At 38.2% G+C, this 7,208-nt stretch overlaps 1 long non-coding RNA gene across 2 annotated transcripts; it reads left to right on the top strand.

Annotated features, from left to right (window-relative positions):
- Positions 1-2,869: 2,869 nt before the first annotated feature.
- Positions 2,870-5,418, top strand: LOC106939922 (uncharacterized). Of its 2 annotated transcripts, none has more exons than XR_001422950.1 (2): positions 2,870-4,143; positions 4,196-5,418. It is a non-coding gene; the product is annotated as an uncharacterized LOC106939922 (long non-coding RNA). The 2 variants fall into 2 exon arrangements; XR_001422951.1 differs by having other exon boundaries at positions 2,870-4,147.
- The last annotated feature ends 1,790 nt before the right edge of the window (positions 5,419-7,208 follow it).

Raw genomic sequence — 7,208 nt, 5'->3', positions numbered from 1 at the left:
GCAAACCAGCAAAACGCAAATAACTTTTCAGTTTTTCCCTCCAAACTAACCGACTGAGTTGAGTGAAGCTGTTGGATGCAGGTAATGTTAGCTAAATGATTACTAGCTAATATCAATACAGAACCTTAAGCTTAACAAGTAGCCTGTAGGCTACAGATTTTGTTGTCTATGTCAAAATCTATGTCTCTAAGAATCCTATCCCCCCCCCCCCACACACACCCATGTCGTTCAACCAGACAGCTATTTGTAATCCATAGGGGGGCCCAGAAAAAGTTTGGAAACCACTGCTTTAAAGGGTTAACAGAGGAAACATGTGATGAAAGACCAGAAGCTTCTTAAAGTGACAGAGACCAAACTTCAAGGTGTTAAAGAAGTCAAATTTCTTTTTAAGTCATATTTGATATGCAGCATTTTTATAACAACTGAAGGTAACATAGTTGCATGACTGAACTTTAAAATGTCATGTGGCTGGAAAACACAAACACTGTCCCTTTAAAAAACTGATTTCTCTTTCTTTTTGCACGTCAGCAGAGTTCAGCACCAAGGCTGGCCATCTTTTCCTTTTAGTACGTGTTTACTTTTATTGCACTTTTTCTTTCTAATGTTCCCTCAGCTATAGGAGCAGGACATGTTTTGACGTTGCAAAGGAAACAGAAAACCTTGACTCCTCAGTCATGAAGACGGCTTATTGAGCGATTGCATTTTCCAACTACATGATTGAGAGAAACAAAGGAGTTCTGGGAGGAGAGTTTTCTTGCTGTCATAGTTGTTTTTTTTGTCAGATCCACTTCCTTGCAATGCGCTGCATGCCCACGGAGTGAAGTGCACTCCACAGCGCAGTGCACACATTGATTACTTAATTAAAGTCTTCTTCTCTCTGGCGATAACTAACTCCGACCAAACAAAATAAAGGCTTTCTTTGTGCAGATATGTTTGCTCCATCGGAGATGATTGCTGTTTATTCAGCTGGGAGACTTGCAGGAATTTGTAAGTGGGACAGCAGAGGAACTGGAGGAGGAAATCTCACTCTAGCTGTAAGGCCAGGGTGCACAAATAGGCCAACCAGCCTGTTGGTTGACACGTTAGTTTATCTTCCACCCACATGTCAGCATACACATACAAACGCTCAGATGAGAAGAACCATCTGTGCTGTGATGCTAAAAACGAGGATGCCACCGACAGCAGGTCACTTTGTTCAGCAGCCGCCTTAATAATCCAAACTGAACTGATATTGGAAAAGCCTTTACTGATCCCACACTGATATATGTTTGACCTCTGCCACAACTGCTACACACTGGCTGACCTCTAGTGAAAAACATGCTGAGAATAGAATAGAAACATCTTTATTGTCTCATAATGGGGAAGTTCAGCAGCATAAGATGTTAAAAGTTCTTAGTGTTAAAACAATATCTAAAAAACAAGAGTAACAACAACAAAACTGTTAGTAGTAATAATAACATACTATAAAAACTATAATATGAAAAATACAGAGCAATTATAAGAAATAGGAATATTGGACTTAAAGTGATGTGTAACTGAGTCAAATCACTTTTTCAAAAAAATGTTCATACTGTGCATGTGTGTGTTGAACTTTAAACTCTCCTGAGCTTTACATCATGTTATATTACCTCATCAGAAACAGACCTGCAGTGCTGCCTTGATTCTTTCAAGCATGTTTGAGAAATCCTTCAATCACCACGGCAACCATTCAGCTGTACAAAACTAAATTTGACCTTTCAAAAATAAATGAAAAATGTAGATTGAAAAAAAAAATCTTGTTTTTTGATAAGTTTTGAATGAAATGAGTTTTATTGTTTTGTTGTCTTTTTGGCAGCATCAAAATGTGTTTATCTAAACTGCAATGAAAACATTTTCATGTCACAGTAATCACATGATCAACAACCAGATGTTGCTGACACAAACCACAAAGAAGAAGGAAGTATTTGGCAGATTACAGTGCAGTATTACTAAGTTATTCATGTGTGATTTTAATTGTTTCTTATCTAATGGAAACACTGCAATTGCAGAATTGTGTTTTCTTTACATTAGCTGAACATTGATAAAGCTTTGGAAATGCAGGTAGTGACGTGGTCAGCACCTGCAGACATTCACCACCAGCTCCATGGTCCTAGCAGAGTGGATCACAAAAAAGTGTCATGAAGTGGTTGGTGATGGTGGTGAGGATTGACGCAGAGACCCAGGTGTAAAGGAAATGATGAATTTAATGATAACGCTCACTCAGTCCAATACAGGCGGCACGGCAGAGGACATAGCACACAGCTAGTTGCCGGTAGCTACTGACAAACTGAAGACTGAAACTAGAGCTGGGCAGACCAGGACTTCTCAGTTCTACTGGAGAGCCGACACACAACAACTGACTTACGACAAAGATCCAACAAGAGACAAAGACAACAGGTGGGACTAAATACACTGGGAGGGTAATCAAGGGGATGAGACACACCTGGGAAACAATCAACGGTGAAGACGCAGAGACAGACTCACAGGGAACAGGATTATAAACGCAGAAAAAACTCAAAAATAAACACAGAAAACTATGGATCGTGACAAAAAGGATGGAAAAATGACAGTTTTCTCAACTCCATGTTAAAAATTGTAAATATGTTCCACACAGGAGTAAACTCAGCAACTTTAGTTCAGAGTTTTATGCTCTATGAGTTCCACCAAACATTCAAAAAAGGATCAACTAAATCAAGCAGAAAGTGGATCAACTTTAAGAATTCAGAAGTGAGTAAATCTTAATTGGTGCTGATTGAGCTTCTGCACTGTGTAATATGAGATTAAGCAGAGATTAAATCAATAAATTTATAATAAATTTATAAAATTTATATTGANTTGTTTGTTTTTGGAAGCAGTTGAGACCCAAATGGAAGTATAAGAAGTAAAAATAATAGGTCCCCTTTAACATTGATGACATAAATTTGTGGATATATTTCACTTTAAAAGTTGGATTTTAAGTCTTTCAATGGCATTTGTCCCACCTGAGCTGCTGTGGTGTCTAGTTTCCTCAGATGTGCAGAAAACTTTAAAAACTAATGGAAAAATAGAATTTTGATGCGACAAAATTGTGAATTAGTTTTTCTTTCCTTTGGGTCTGCCTTTCAGGGTTTCTCGTCCGTCAGACAGTGATCAACGTATGCCGACGGAAGCGCCTGGAGAGCGACTTGTACAACCCGCCACATGTAAGGCGAAAACAGAAAATCACTGAAATTGTGCAGCGCTACCGCAACAAACAACTGGAGCCTGAGTTCTACACCTCCCTCTTCCACGAGGTCAGAGATGGAAAGCCTCACCTCTAACCCCGCTCCCTCTATCCTGTCCTAACACTGGCTCACACACACACTCTTACCCTGAACCTCTACACAACATACAGCTGCGGTCACACATCTATCTACAAAAACACACACACACACACAAAATCTTTATATTTATACTGTACTATTTTGTTATTTATATGAATACATATATCAACACTGTTTGCCTTTGACTCTGAGATCAAAGTGTCAGAAACCATGCCAAGGTGAGGGAGAAACACCAACATTTCTGTATTCCAGCCGCTCACCCTGGCTCTGAATGATGGAGAGTCTAATAGTCACTGTCTCTGTTTGTGTTTAGGTTCAGGCTTTGCAGCAAAGTAAAGGTTTGCTTGGTCTTTAATGCAATACGTCACTAACAATGTTGGCCTTTCTGAACTTGTAAAAAACGTTCTTTACACCTTTGTGATTACTACATGATTTTATGGGGTTTAGTAACATGAAATTGTGCTCAAATCTGTTTTTCATCATCAATCAAAACAGATTTCTGTTTGGACTTTTGCCAAGGATAAAAACGTTAAATCGACATGACCGTGTTTTTGCAAGACAAAGGTTGACCCATAATCTTATCTCACCACTAACTATCCACATATTATTTCTTGCTAGCGCCAGCTACAGTCTTCCTTGTGCAAACCTCATGTTTGGCCTTTGGTCTGTCTGTCAGTTTTCTCCCATTTTCTTGTGATGCTTTACTGAGTGCGAATGTCATTTTTGACGCCCTCTGTGCTTCATGCATGGCTCTCCTGTCACACAGCTGCCAGTACTGTGTGTGTGTGTGTGTGTGTGTGTGTGTGTGTGTGTGTGTGTGTGTGTGTGTGTGTGTGTGTGTGTGTGTGTGTGTGTGTGTGCGCGTGCACGCGCAGCCGATTCTTTTTGCTCGTTCAGCTAGTCAGTCGACTCTACATGAGGTCAGGGAGCTTTTAAGAGTTCTGAACGTGGCACTAAAAACTGAAAGTTGTCACTTTAAATTAATGAAATCTCAAGGCTACACTTTTTTTTTATTATTTCTTTTTTTTTTTTTTTTCCTTCTTCAGAATCTGTCAATAAAATGCCATTAGTTTCTCAGTAGTGCTGAAGTTTACTGATAGAGTTCCTGGGTTTGGCCTTGATGTTTGCAGGGCTAAGCTTAGACTAACCTCAGATCTGGTTGAGGTGTGAAGCCACTGCAGATACCAAACTGAAACATTGCACAGTGTGTCTCTTCTAAACAACATCCGTATGATGGTTTCTCCGGCCAAAGTGCTCGCCGTAGCTCACAGTGTGATGGTGAACAGTGCACACATCTTGAGTCAGCCTATGTGTGTAAAGGCTTAAGATTTCTGCACCATGCTGTATAAACTTGGTCAGATTTGCTGATTTAAGCTGTATTTCTTTGAAAACCATTAAAAAAAAATCTAATTTCTGTTAAGTTTGAAGTTTGGCCTACACAAACGTACGTTGAACCTTAAATTTTTTGCTTTACGTTTCACTCGTATTTTTTCACTGTATCTTGGTTTTGATTAATGCCCTCTGACTGTCTGCCTGTAATAATGTGACTTTTATTTATCACAGAGATGGAACCGGGCAAAACACCTCTTAGTTTCTTTTTGATATATATTGGAAAGTCTTAATGCACTGAGCACATTTTAACTATTTTTTGTTACCTTACATGTCTTTTTGTACTTTTTTGCATTTTGAAAGAAAATCCCTGCTGAAGGAAGTTTTATCTTGTGAAATATGAATGAAGAGGCTTTGTGGAGTTTTTAACCTATCATGTCTGATTGTGACTCACTTTTTATGACAGTGCTGTATGCACACGCCTTTTCTGGAAGGAAAGTTCATGAAATATGCTTCGAAGAAACTGCATACAATCAGTCACACGTTCCTGTTACTCCTCTGTTGTTGGACTGTATTTAAGGACTTGCTATGTATAGAAGTGGAAGATTTGTAAATATATGATAGCCTAAGGCATTCACAAGTTGTCTGTAGTGTTCCTCAGCTGAGGCGATGGAGAAAAAAATGTATGCAAGTCTACAGTTATGTGTGGGAGGAACGTGATGGGTTTGAATGTAACATGCATCAATTAAAACTATTATTGACCTTTTAATTTCGCCCTGTCCTAATGTTGGATTCTGTTCTTGTGTGATTGAAGAAAAGTCATTTTTCTGTTTTGGTCTTCACCTATTGCTGGATACTGCCAGACAGCTGGCTGAAAGAAGGTTTTGACACTTTCTGCTATTCTATGAAACAAATTACACAAAAATATGTTTGATCATTAAAAAGTCATATTTGTTATGGTTATAAGTGAGCAGATTGTCAAATAAGCATTTTAAAACTGTTAGTCCATTAGGTGGGTCTTTTACTCCAGATTTATTCTGTATCAAAATCTAAATCTTATAAATGACGATAAATGTAACTGTATTAGTCAATATTTTAAAAGCCCCTTTCAAGACCTACTATATATCTATGGGATTGAGGTCTGGGCTTTGATTAGGCCACTCCAGAACATCCAACTTGTTGTCTTTGGACATTAAATCATGTTTACTTACTCTTCGCCAAAAAAAAAAGCTCAAGCTTAGTTTGATTAGAAGTTGAGTTTTGAGAACAATGCAGTCTTTTTACAAATGCTCAACTGCATTCAGGTCTGGACTTTGACTGGGCCATTAAAACATATGGATATCCTTTGATCTGTATCATTTCATTGCAGCTCAGATTGGATGTTTTCTTGCAGCATGGTCTGTCATTGGTTTGTAATGGTGATTTCAATAAACTGCATTTATTAAGACATTTATATCTCCAGTTGAAATCTCAAAGGGCTTTCACAAGTTGATAATGGAAAGCTAATGGACTGAGGTGTGGAAAAAAAACTATTTTACCAAGCACTGTTAGATGAAATCACTCAATCAGGTTTATTCATATATTGTGCACAATATAAAGGGCTTGTAAGACTATCAATAATGAAGCATGTCTGGGTGAAAAGCTCTGCCAGGCAGAGTCAATACATGAGTTTTATACCAAGGATAAGGAATTCAAAACAAGGGGTGAGACAGTCTGGCTCTGATGCAGCTGTAGAAAACAACTTCCAACCTTGTACATGTAACCCACATAGTTCTTTTGGTGAGAGTTCACAAGCATTTCATATAACATGATCAGCAGATGTTAACTTGTAGTAATTTTCCACCACAACTGTAACTACAGCTGCCCTGTGTCAGGCTGACAGAAGTAAGATTGAGATGTGTTGCCCAAAGACACAAACGACAAGGCGGGAATCAAACCATCGATTGCAGGAGGGATCGAGGAGCTCCTACTGCCGTCACCCAGATTTATGTTTCTCTTCTGAACCGAGCAGCTTCCACTGAGACCCGGGACAAACAGAACAACTGCATTAAAACTCTGCTTAAACTACACACATTTACCAATTAGGTAACTTCTGATGGCAGTTGGTGGGACTGCTTTTTATTTAGAGGTATTAGAGAATAAAGAGGTAAATACTAATGGAAACCACAAAGTTTTAGTGATTATTCATCATAGGAAAAATACATTATTCAAAGATGCTGCAGCAGAAAATAGTTAATATTCAAAAAATTAGAACTTTACTAGACGCTGAACATAAATAGTGTTGAATTTTGAAGCGACTGAAGATTTATCACTAAACACAATAAAGATCAGGAAAACCATTTACAAATTCACATCTATTGTTCAGGAGCTGCTAAATGAGATTCTGCAGTCTTAAAAATTTTGTGTAATCATTTTAGACTTTAATATGAATAGTTCATCAGCAGGTGTACTCAGGGGTGAAGTAGTTTTAAATTCTTGGGGGTACTATGACTAAAAAAAAAAAAAATTATATATAAAAAACTTCTTTGTGTGCTTTGGAGTTTCTGTGCTGATTAATTT

The sequence above is a fragment of the Poecilia latipinna genome, unplaced genomic scaffold, assembly GCF_001443285.1.
Source record: "Poecilia latipinna isolate Pla-1442-1.1 unplaced genomic scaffold, P_latipinna-1.0 Scaffold3029, whole genome shotgun sequence".
NCBI classification, from domain to species: domain Eukaryota; kingdom Metazoa; phylum Chordata; class Actinopteri; order Cyprinodontiformes; family Poeciliidae; genus Poecilia; species Poecilia latipinna.
This window is presented reverse-complemented; position numbering and strand designations above follow the sequence as displayed.